At 40.9% G+C, this 12,990-nt stretch overlaps 1 pseudogene; it reads right to left on the bottom strand.

The window, feature by feature from the left end:
- Positions 1-1,486: 1,486 nt before the first annotated feature.
- Positions 1,487-10,467, bottom strand: LOC148717872 (uncharacterized; annotated as a pseudogene).
- Between the last annotated feature and the right edge of the window lie 2,523 nt (positions 10,468-12,990).

Genomic DNA, 12,990 nt, shown 5'->3' with positions numbered 1-12,990 from the left:
ATAAAATCATAATCCTTTAGATAATTTTCGCGATGGAAAATTTGCTTGGCTCGCATAGTAGGGTATGGTCATTCTCATATGAAAACGGTTGATACTGGAATAAGAAATGATCCCAGAATACTAGAAACCCTCGCTTTTTTATCACAAATTTGGCGTTGGAAAATGAGTATCAAGTAACATAGATAGAGAGGAAACTTATCGCGATCATGCCCTTCACTTCTAGTTTCAGCTCGGAAAGCGTCAGTGAACAGCATGTAGACCCTTTATCTAGGGTACCGAGTCCCGCCAGATGTATCCCTTATCCCGTTTCCTTGCCGCTACTGCTTTACTCTGCTAGCTGATTACCGGAGTCAAACGTTCAAGAGATATTTTAAGATGTATCTCAAGCTACCATTTATTTTTACTCGTTGGGGTGGTTACAGAAACAGTTGCTTAACTACTTTCCTCTAAGAAAGTTACATTGGCTAAATCCACAAAAGGGCAGTGTGTGTATTTTCCGCGGAATGATCAGAAAATACGTGGAAACAAGAAGAAAGCGCTGATGGCCATAACAGCAAAAATTAAAAAGGCAAACATTAAAGGTAATTGTTAATATGAGCATGCGAACAGACATCATCTCCTTAATTGCAATCTACAAGTGACTCATTGAACAAGAGTCAAAATAATGCCGCCATAACTTTTTCCACTTCATAAAAATCATACAATAGACATTTTTCCTGGTCCTATTTTGAGGTCCATGGATTCTCTTTTCTCGATATTTCAAGCAGGTGACCAAAATAGGGTTTCTGTAAAGAAAGATGCTACATCCAAATCAGTCCTAAAATACCATACTTAAAAGGTTTTGTTGACCAATCCTAGGAAATGGCTTTGGAAAATATCTTTCCAGACTTAGGTCGCTCGTTTAACACTTTTACATCATTTCAATTTAAAAATTGTAATGATTGTACTGTACAAAAGGGCATCATGTCAACAATGCTCCGTGCACATGGTACAATGTAATTTTTTTTTTCTCACGCTTTGTGTGACTCCCAGGCTGCTCGGGTATGCCGGTAGATTTGAGTTGTTAAATTGAGTTGTCACGTTGATGGCGCTGTAAACACATTTTTCTTTCACCACTTGAAAATTGCTAAATAAATCACAGTGACACTTCTGGAGACGGCCTCGTTTTCGTTTTGAGAAATTTAACAGACGAGACTAATGAACCAGAACATCATTTGAAATCGTAAGTTTTGTGGAGAATAAAACATTGCCCGAGTGCCTAAGCAATACTTTTTTCGGAGGAACATTGGGAAAGAAAACGCAAAATATGCTAATTTATCTCTGGAAAAATATTTCAAGATGCCGAATACACAGTAATAAAACATCAAAAATTTCCTTTCACTTGAACAAGAAGGTGAGGAAATATCTAGAGTCTGTTCTCTACTTATTCTATTTAATTCATCCATCCACAAGTCTCTTAGCTCTGTTTCGTTATAGTCATCAGTCGTCATTTAACAATCAAGGTCTTTTTTCCTGCAACGAATGAAAATAAGAACAAATTGTAAAACAAAATACAATCATAACAGGCGCAATAGGAAAACGAATGGTTTCTGCTTACATGTATATCTGATTGATGATGAGGCACTTTCAAGAATCTATATTTAACTCCAAACAGAGAGCGTCAATTGTTACTCTCCAAAACCAAGTAAATATCAAACTAGCCTTTATATTCAAGGTCACAGATGGTTGGCTCTAATTATAAGCGACTGGTAAGCTATAGCCACCTTCTATTACCTTTTATGAGTGAATCTTACCTCTGTTTGTCAAAATCGAGCCTCACATCATCTCCAATCAGCGTAAACGAAGCCCACTCAGACACTTTGGTAAAGCCGTTATTTCTCATCCACTTCATGGCCTGATGAAGAGACTCACTGGCACTTTCTCCTTCAGTGAGATGTTCGTAGAATTGTCTCATCAGCTGTTCTGTTGCTGAGTCTGGAATGGCCCAAAGTGCAACTAACACCGAGCGAGCACCAGATCCTAAGAATGCACGGGCAACTCCAATAACTCCCTCAGCTCTTATCTTTCCACTTCCACTGTGACAGCAGCTAAGTACCACCAGTTTAGCTCTGACTTTCACTCGTGAGACATCAGCCATCGTTAACATGTAAGCCTCCTTTGGTGGGATAACATCTCGACTGTTGAAAGGAGGAATGGGAGCGAGAGCAATTTCTCCTCTTTCGGCGTTGCCATGGGCAGCAAAATGTATCAGGCTGACTGAACGTATCCTTTCAAGTACTGCCTGCTTCGTTGCTTGATCTTCTACCAGGGGCGGAACGCCCACCAGTCTTCCGACCATCTCCGCTCCCTTTCTAGCACCTGGCAATGGCGGCAGCCAATCAACCTTGGGATTGCCTATTATCAAGGCACCAGTGTTGCTGTGATAGTCCTCTGGACTGTCTTGAGTGATCTTGAGTGTCGTCAAAGAAGGAATGACACGGATCCTATGCGTCTCCGAGAGGTATTTGGCCCCCTCTTTTTCACTCAGGGCGGCAAAGGGAACTTTGTACAAAGTACTGTGCGGAACAATAATAACTTCAAGCTCCTCAAGCAAATTATAAACTGGGGCAATAAAGATTTTGTACCACAACGATAGACTTGAAATAACTTCCTCGTCCTCCTCCACCAGTCGCACCCTTGCTAAGCTTTTTTTCTCGGCGGTACGAGGTTGCGACTCAATCATATTTAAAGACCGATCTTCACAGTCTTCAGTAGGCAAAATACCAAGACTCCGGAAGTTATCAGCCAAAAATTGACTCAAGGGAAAGTCTCTGGACAACCCAGCCTGAACGAGATTCTCTTCTTGTGATCTTCGTTTAAAATGAATGGCTCCACTTGTTTTCAAGATCCACAAATGCACGTCATTGTGAAAATAAGAAATGTAAAGACAAGTACAGTTCTTTTCCCCTCTCAAAATATTTTCAATGCCAAACCAAGATTGTGGATTAGCAGAGATGTGCGTTTCAACCGAGTACTTCTCTGCAATCAAGTTCGATAAGCCTCTCGCTCGACTTAACTCCTCAACATAAAGAGCATCACGAACATTTCCGGTGACACAAAGCAAAGTACTTAGCAGCTTGTAGGGAAAAATTCCTGAGTCTTCCAGAAATTATGTTTTGAACTCATCAGTGCCGCCCAAGAAATACCTCATCTCCTCATACTTTTCAATACATAGATGAAGACATGAAAGGGAGTCTTTGATTTTTTTTTTTAAATAAATACAAAACGGCGTAATCTTTCAAAATATGGAACTCTTTTCTTCTATCTCCGGTACTTCTGGATATGGATAATGCTTTCTCCAAGCATACTTCCGAACCTTCATAATCTCCGAGAATTCTATACATTGTTCCAAGGTTTGTAAGATCTGCTGCCTCCCCTTCCTTATCACCAATTTCAGTTCCGATAACAAGCGCTTTCTCGATATACTCTTTAGCCTTGTCGTATTGCCCGAGCGACTGAAACACAGTACCTATGTTTCCGTAAGCTGCTGCCTCTCCTTTTTTGTCGCCAATTTCCGTTTTGATGACAAGCGCTTTTTCGTAATACTCTTTAGCCATGTCGTATTTCCCGAGCGAATGAAACACAGTACCTAGGTTTCCGTAGTCGGCAGCCTCTCCTTTCCTGTCGCCAATTTCAGTTCTGATGACAAGCGCTTTTTCGTAATACTCTTTAGCCTTGTCGTATTGCCCGAGCGACTGAAACAGAGTACCTAGGTTTCCGTAACTTGCTGCCTCACCTTCTCTGTCGCAAATTTCAGTTTTGATGGCAAGTCCTTTTTCGAGATGCTCTTTAGCCTTGTCGTATTTTCCAAGCAACTGAGACAAAATACCTACTTCTCCGTAACTTGCTGCCTCACCTTCTCTGTCGCCAATTTTAGTTCTGATGGCAAGCGCTTTTTCGTGATACTCGATAGCCTATGCTATAGGTATGCGCGCCGAAGTATGGCTGTCACGTTTGATGTTCTGCGAAAATTTTTAATTCTACTCGGATTTCAGTCATTTTTTTTATCAGTTGGGTTACACGATGATCGCACTTTGAACACAGCTCCTGTTTCATTTCAAGCAGCTGGATTGGATCGACCTTCCTTTCACTTTCGAAGACTAAGTTCATTTGGGCTTCGTCGACGACCAATTTTTTCCTGGCACAAACACGGTTACGTTTGCTTCTTATTGCCGTCCCTTGACCTTACTATTTGTCAGGACGTTGAAAGGAATCCTGGCCCACTTACTCATCATTCTACTGGTCGCGCTAACCCGCCTCCTTCTGCTATTTCGCTTGCCGATAAGCCATCAAGTCAAGCCCAAATTGCTACAAAGTTTTACTCCAGAACTGATCTTCTTCGCTTGCGCTCTTCTGGTCCAAGCTATTTGTATCAATCTTCATTATGTCTACTTCAAGCCCTTGGTATTTTTAAGTACCGAGGATGTCGCGCTGGAAAGGCTGATAAAGCTAGGAAACATGCTGTTCATAATATTCTTCCGATTTCTTCTTCACGCCGGGATTGTAGATCATTAAATATTCAACTTGTCACCTCTAATGGTGTCAATCCGTCCGTTTTGAAGCCTCTGAGACCATTGCTGTCATCGAGTCTTTCTTCAAATAATCTTCGCTTTGCAATCTGTAATGCTCGCTCTATCAGGAACAAAGTGGAAACAATCATTGACCATGCTGTTGGCAATGACATCGGTATCTGTATTTTTACTGAAACTTGGTTAAACGATTTAGATTCTGTCTGCATTGCTGATCTTTCTCGTCATGGCTATTTATTCAAGAGTTTTCCACGGCAATCAAATCGATCTGGCAGTGGTACAGGCATTTTATTCCGCGACTCTTTTGATGCCACACTTCTGGACGGGAAGGAACATAATTCTTTTGAATTTTCCGAATGGATTTTGAAGACAACAAATCGCTCTATCCGTATTGTTGCTGTTTACCGCCCTCCCAACTCTTCTGCGTCGGTATTTCTTGATGAGTTTTCGTCGTATCTTGAAAACATTGTCATGTGTCCTGAACCTCTTATTATCGCTGGGGATTTCAACTTTCACATGGATTTGGTGCATAGCAATTGTGCTATAAGATTTAAAGAGTTGCTGGAAACCTTCAGCCTCTCACAACACGTAACGATGTCCACGCATATTTCTGGGCATATTTTGGACCTTATCATCACTCGATCCACCAGTGACTTAATTTTGGGTCCCATTAACGTTACCTTACCCATCTCGGATCATTTTTTTGTTGAGTGTTTTATTCGCTTCCCAAGTTCATCAATCTCTACCAAGTCTGTGTCATATCGCAGGTTAAAGAACATCGACATTGATGCATTTAAATCGGACATCACCTCGTCTGTACTTTGCAGTGACACACACTGGAGCAACCTTGGCGATTTATCCAAGCAGTACTCCTCGACTTTAACAGAAATCCTGGATAAACATGCTCCCATAAAGACAAAAACTCTTGTTACTCGTGCAAAGATCCCTTGGTTTAACGCTGATGTTCTCCAGTTTAAACGTAATCGTCGCAAGGCTGAGCGGAAAGCTCTTAAAAGTGGTCTTTCTTCAGATTGGCTTGCTTATCGTAAAATCTGTAATAGATATTCTGCTCTTCTCAAGTCTACTCGAGTTTCTTATTACTCAGATTTAATTGGTCAGTGCGCTGGTGACTCCGGGAAGTTGTTCAAATTGGTTTCATTCCTTTGTAAGGGTCCTAATGTTAATGATCTACCACCTCATGATGACCCAGTTCTACTTGCGAATAAATTTGGGGAATTCTGCGTTAAAAGAATTGAACTCATCAAAGATTCTATCAGTGATATTGAAGTAAATCCTCCTTATTCTGATACTGCTGCTCCAGCTGTAGAACTTGACAGTTTTTCGCCGTTATCAGTGGAAGATGTTTGCAATATAATCAGTACATCGTCTAATGCCTCATGCTCCCTGGATCCAATCCCTACATGGCTTGTGAAGTCTTGTCTTGACGTCCTTGCGCCCTCCATTACTCGCATGGTAAATTTGTCTATTCGCCACGCCTATGTTCCCGATGATTGGAAAACTGCAATTGTGAAACCTCTATTAAAGAAACCGGGTCTAGAGTTAACTTATAAAAACTTCCGTCCGGTAAGCAATCTAACATTCATCTCCAAGATCGTCGAAAAGGCGGTTCTTTCTCAATTGTTTAAGCACTGTGAATACAATGCTCCTCTGCCGAAGTTACAATCAGGGTTTCGAAGATTTCACTCTACCGAAACTGCCCTGCTTAAGGTTCAAAGTGATATTCTTATGTCAATGGACCATCAGGAAATTACGCTTCTTGTGCTACTGGATCTAAGCGCTGCTTTTGATACAATCGATCATCAGATTCTCCTTAATGTTCTTGAAAGCGATTTTGGAATCATTGCCTCTGCCCATAAATGGTTTGCGTCTTATCTGTCTGGCCGAAAACAACGTGTTCTCATAAACGATCGAACATCAGATGATTTTCATTTGAACTGCGGTGTCCCACAAGGCAGCTGTATGGGTCCTATTTTATTCATATTATACATATCTCGACTATATCACGTGATCGCTAACCATCTCCCCTCTGCTCACGGATATGCCGATGATACACAACTTTATCTGTCGTTTAGACCCAATGACATATCTTCGCAAGACCACGCCATAGCTGCTCTTGAAGCCTGCATTTCGGATGTCCGCTCATGGTTGATTTATAACCGCCTGTTAATTAACGATTCTAAAACCGAATTCTTAGTTGTTGGTTCCCGCCATCAATTATCAAAAATCGCAATTGATTCCATCACAGTCGGTAATTCTACCATTCAGCCTCTCAACTGTGTTCGAAACCTGGGTTCCTGGTTTGACTCCAATATGTCCATGTCCATTCACATTGGTAAGATCTGCAGCAAAGCTTTTCATGGATTGTATAAAATTCGCCAAATTAGGAAATTCCTCAGTCCTGAGTCCACGAAGACTCTTGTTCACGCATTTGTGACTTCGCATTTAGACTATTGCAACTCCCTTTTATTTGGCGTACCCAAGTACCAGACAGAGCGTCTTCAGAAGGTGCTCAACGCCGCTGCTCGACTAATTTTTAGGATTCCCAAGTTTCACCACATCTCGTCCGCCTTATATAATCTTCACTGGCTTCCTGTGGCTTATCGCGTCCATTTTAAGTTGTTACTTTTAATTTATAAAGCTTTAAATAACCAAGGCCCACTATACATAAAAGAATATCTGCAGCCACACAGTGTCAAGGGTCATCAGCTACGTTCCTGCGATCAGGGTCTCCTTATGGTCCCAAGAACTAACTTTAAGACCTTTGGTGATCGTGCCTTTGCCCGTTCTGGACCTTTTCTGTGGAACGAACTGCCGCTTGAAATTCGAAACAGTCCAAATGTAACGATTTTTAAGTCAAAGCTTAAGACACATCTATTCAAGCTGGCTTACAGTTTGTTTTGATATTTTGTCGTTTATCATTTTAATATTTGTAGTTAATATGTTGTAAAGCGCTTTAGAATATTTTATAATTTTAGCGCTCTAGAAATGTAAATTATTATTATAGCCTTGTCGTATTTCCCAATCGACTGAAACACAGTACCTAGGTTTCCGTAACTTGATGCCTCTCCATTTCTGTCGCCAATTTCAGTTCGGATGACGAGCGCTTTTTCGTGATACTCTTCAGCCTTGTCGTATTTCCCGAGCGACTGAAACACAGTACCTAGGTTTCCGTAACTTGATGCCTCACCTTCTCTTTCGCCAATTTTAGTTCTGATGGCAAGCGCTCTTTCGCTATATTCTTTAGCCTTGTCGTATTTCCCGAGTGACTGAAACACAGTACCTAGGTTTCCGTAACTTGATGCCTCACCTTCTCTGTCGCCAATTTCAGTTGTGATGGCAAGTGCTTTTTCGAGATGCTCTTTAGCCTTGTCGTATTTTCCGAGCGACTGAAGCACAGTACCTAGGTTTCCGTAGTCGCCTGCCTGTCCTTTTCTGTCGCCAATTTCAGTACTGATAAGAACCGCTTTTTCGTAATACTCTTCCGCCTTATCGTATTTTCCAAGCAACTGAAACACAGTACCTAGGTTTCTGTAATTGGTTGCCTCTCCTTTTCTGTCGCCAATTTCAGTTGTGATAGCAAGCGCTTTTTCGTAATACTCTTCCGCCTTGTCGTATTTCCCGAGCGACTGAAACACAGTACCTAGGTTTCCGTAACTTGATGCCTCATCTTTTCTGTTGCCAATTTCAGTTGTGATGACAAGCGCTTTTTCGACATACTCTTTAGCCTTGTCGTATTTCCCGAGCGACTGGAACACAATACCTAGGTTTCCGTAACTTGATGCCTCACCTTTTCTGTCGCCAATTTCATTTGTGATGGCAAGTGCTTTTTCGAGATACTCTTTAGCCTTGTCGTATTTCCCCAGCGACTGAAACACAGTACCTAGGTTTCCGTAACTTGATACCTCACCTTTTCTGTCGCCAATTTCAGTTCTGATGGCAAGCGCTTTTTCGTGATACTCGATAGCCTTGTCGTATTTCCCAATCGACTGAAAAACAGTACCTAGGTTTCCGTAACTTGATGCCTCTCCTTTTCTGTCGCCAATTTCAGTCGTGATGGCAAGCGCTTTTTCGGTATACTCTTTAGCCTTGTCGTATTTCCCGAGCGACTGAAACACAGTACCTAGGTTTCCGTAGTGGGCTGCCTCTCCTTTTCTGTCGCCAATTTCAGTAGTGATGGCAAGCGCTTTTTCGCGATACTCGATAGCCTTGTCGTATTTACCTATCGACTGAAACACAGTACCTAGGTTTCCGTAACTTGATGCTTCTCCTCTTCTGTCGCCAATTTCAGTCGTGATAGCAAGCACTTTTTCGCTATACTCTTTAGCCTTGTCGTATTTCCCGAGCGACTGAAACACAGTACCTAGGTTTCCGTAACTTGATGCCTCACCTTTTCTGTCTCCAATTTCTGTTGTGATGGCAAGCGCTTTTTCGAGATACTCGATAGCCTTATTGTATTCCCCGAGTGACTGAAGCATCGCTCCCAGGTAACCGTAACAGAATGCTTTTCCTTTTTTGTCGCCAATTTTGGTTCTTATCGCAAGGGCCATCTCAATATGCTTTTTCGCTCTTTCGTTTTCGCCAAGTTTATAGAAGATAATTCCCAATCTTTCCAAGGCGTTTGCTTCTCCGATTTTTTCACCAGTTTGTCTCTTTATAATTACTGCTTTTTTGTAAAGTTGTTTGGCTTCTGTAAACCTGTTTTGACTCTCAACTATCACTGCTAGAGCCATGCTAATATCTCCTTCTTCTACTAAGGCACCAGACTCGTTGTATAGGACAAGTAGTTTCCTGCCGTATCTTTCTGCATTCATGTAGTCAGAGATACGAAGATTAGCGCAAAAGAGAAGTTTATAGACGGTGCTGTAAAGTGAAATAAAGTGGTCTTTGCTGTTCTGGTTGGTGTTATTTAACAAAATCAAGCATTCGCTGAATATCTCAATGGCCTTCTGAACACGATCTGAGTTTAGCAGGAACACGGCAACAGGGATGGCTATGCTCACGGAAGTTATCATGGCTTCTACCGCTAGGTTTTCCATATCCATCCTTTCCTGTTATTTGATCCTAATTTGGGAAACATTTTTAGTGACACAAGTTAAACAATGTCCAGATAATCTGGATTCACTATGAGTCACTATGAACAGGAAACTATTGTGAACTTGGAAAAAAAAAGGGCTGGGTCGATTATTTTTCAGTGCCGAGCTGAAAGAGTTCCAATTCGCAATATCGACTTAAAATGAGAAATTAATGGAAAACGGACTAGGATTGGTAAAACTGGAGAAATCAACGGATCACATTCAGTGAAACTTGTAAAATAACCTTGACCCCAGATTGTTTGAAAACGGACTGTGTCACTGTTACGCCTTGAAATTGAACTGTTATCCAAGCGATTATTGATCTAGCTTTTTCGTTCTTTCATCTTAGCTCGTGATGCGTTCTTTCATCTTAGCACGTGATACAAAAAAGAAAAAGCATGACGGTGCTCATAAGTTGAGTAATGGTCAGGTGTTGGGGGTCGCGCCCATTACTATAAATAATATTAGTCAAAGGGGTAAATTTCTATAAAAACTGTGGCCCTGCATGCATCGGTGGGGGGCATTACAAATTATTTGGTTTTGCCGATCAACTTAATTGATAATGTAAATTGGCCATCTTAAAGCTGATCTTTTCGAGCGCTAACCCTTCATCAAAGTGGTTCATAATCTCGGGAAATCAATGATGTTGTATCCCAAGTATCCAATAAGTTTCAGTTTCTGAAAGAAAAAATGAATTAAAACATCTCTCTTCGTGAGCGTCAGTGCAGTGCCACAGAGCGACTTATTTTCTTGTGCGAGATTCAGGCGCTCTAACAGACAAAGAAACACATTACGCCCTTTGGAAAAGTCTGAACCGTAGAACTGCTAACATCTAAAGATTTCTCGGCTATGAAATGCTTGAGTACAAGAAGAGAACGCAAATTCAATTCGCATCGACCGAGATCTTTGATTCGTTCGTTGCACCCTAATAAAATAAGGTCAAGTTTATAACTGATGCGGATTATAGCCACTGGATAAATAAAGCAGCACGGATTTCCCATGATATCAGCGAGGGACAGTCCACATCATAAACAGGTCTAATTTTAGCTTTTTTGATCATCAGTCTCTCAAAGTGAGCGATACTCAATAATCTTAGCTAATGACGATAAATTATGGGGTATAAAGCCACAAAGATTTAAAAAGTCTCTGTAGAACAAATGTATTTCACTCGTGTGGTTGCGATTCTTTCACAGCAGACATAACAAGCGTAAGCACAAAGATCGAAAAAGGAGATACTAGGCCTTGCCATGAAAGTCTTACCTCTCTAGAGTTACTTAATAACTATTGCTGACCAAAACCAAATGACTATAAAAGATTATCGATCGCACTTGCCAAGATGTTGACTATATAGCTGATGCTTTCAAAATGAAACAACCGAAAATAATGATTTGCAGTCAGGACTTTTCGAAGCCTTCCGAAACTTCCGCTGTCACAGTGTTTTGGAATCCAGGCCACTTGTGTTTCAGGTTATTCCCTTCACCCCTCTCCCCCCCCCCCCCCCCCATTTCCTATGCTAATCGAAAAAATAGAAGAAAAGGTTTAATGCAAATTCTTTTTTCGCGCTCGTGTACCCATCAATCTCGTCGTAAGTCTTAGTTTTCTACTATCAATGGCAAATGATAAAATGCTTATTCATTGAGTTCGGTTGGGCCGGACGCCACGCTCGGTCCATACGTCATGCGTCATGATCTCGAGCCAATATTTTCCCGTCTGACCCTCCCACTCAGTATTTGCATAGTATTAATCTCGTCGTAAGTCTTAGTTTTCTACTATCAATGGCAAATGATAAAATGCTTATTCATTGAGTTCGGTTGGGCCGGACGCCACGCTCGGTCCATACGTCATGCGTCATGATCTCGAGCCAATATTTTCCCGTCTGACCCTCCCACTCAGTATATGCATGGTATTTCGGTTTTGTATGTTACAATTTTATAACTAATGATCGATTTGAACAGGTCAACATAAAAAAAAAAACTCATAGGGAAAGTGATGCTTCACTGTTTCTCGCTTTGGAATGGTTGGATTTGCATCGCAAGATCGATCACAATACAACTGAGCGAAGTTTCTATCTTCAAAAGGTAAGCTATCTATGCGTGATAAGCGCCTCATTGTCTTCATGAATTTTTCATTTTCTAGCGGGTGTGATTTGCATCATCGAATAAAAAGATACCAGCAAAACTAAGTGACTGTATTTCGGTTTGGCGCGTAACACTTTTATACTTAAGATGGATTTGCGCATTCAAAAAATGAGACATTTGAATCTGTTTTACATCTAACGTCAGGCTTCGACTCGTTCCGCAGTCCCTTTGGAAGATTGGATTTGCTGATCATGTTATAACTGAAGCTCCTGTTTTAAAAATGGTAAGTTATCTGTGCGTGAAAATTGACCCATTGTGTTCATGAACTTTTCATTTTCTTGCAGGTGTGATTTGCATGATGGGAGACAAAAATACCAGCTTCTTTAATCGGTAGGAGAAACGAAAGGAGTGGATGATGGGTAATTTGCTCTAAAATAAAAACATCACTGGTCTCACCTTAGAAGGCGTTAATCCAGTGACTGAAATATGGTAACAAGCAAATGAAATCAGCGAGAGGATCTAGCTTGACTCTCAGCGACAATCAACGATTGATACTTCTTTTCGGGAGGGTAGAGAGGGAGGGGAATGAACCTGAACCACATTTTCGTTGTAGGATCCGTGCACACAGAAGACGCTCCTGTTAAAACTCGCATCGGCAATTCCAGCGAGTTTTATCTTGTCTCCTCTCCTTCAGACAACTGAAAGAAAATTTGAATTCAGTAGAGAGCATGAACACTGAGCGATCATATGAATGATAAGAATTCTATATGGCTTTAGTTCTTCCTTGCCTTCGAAAATGTAACAAACAGTTGCAAGCTTGCAGTAACAAGCTTGCTTTCCGTTTAATCTAGTATCTTTGTTTTCCTCACCTAAGATAAAAAAGTCCCTATGAACACGACCGTTTTTGTTTTTTTGTATTTGATATCAAAATTTCAATGTAAATAAAAATATTAAAACAAATGCAAAAGAGAAATCAACCTACCAATAACGAAAAATCTAAAACAATCTGCAAAATTAAAACCATCCAAGCCTGGATAAGACAATTGCTGTGACAAAAGTTTACTATTTAACTGTCACAATCTACTCTTTACCCAAGAAAATAATACAGCACTTGTCTATCAACTTCAATGAAGTACAACCAACGAGTTCACCCTCAAACTCCCAAGATCTGATTGTTTATTCTCCCTTCTAGCTGCTACACGTTTACCTTTAAATTAGTTACAAGAATTTGGTGTTAGATCAAGAGAACAA

The sequence above is a fragment of the Stylophora pistillata genome, chromosome 13 (assembly GCF_964205215.1).
Source record: "Stylophora pistillata chromosome 13, jaStyPist1.2, whole genome shotgun sequence".
NCBI classification, from domain to species: domain Eukaryota; kingdom Metazoa; phylum Cnidaria; class Anthozoa; order Scleractinia; family Pocilloporidae; genus Stylophora; species Stylophora pistillata.
The sequence above is the reverse complement of the archived record's forward strand: the minus strand, read 5'-3'. Positions and strand labels throughout refer to the sequence as shown.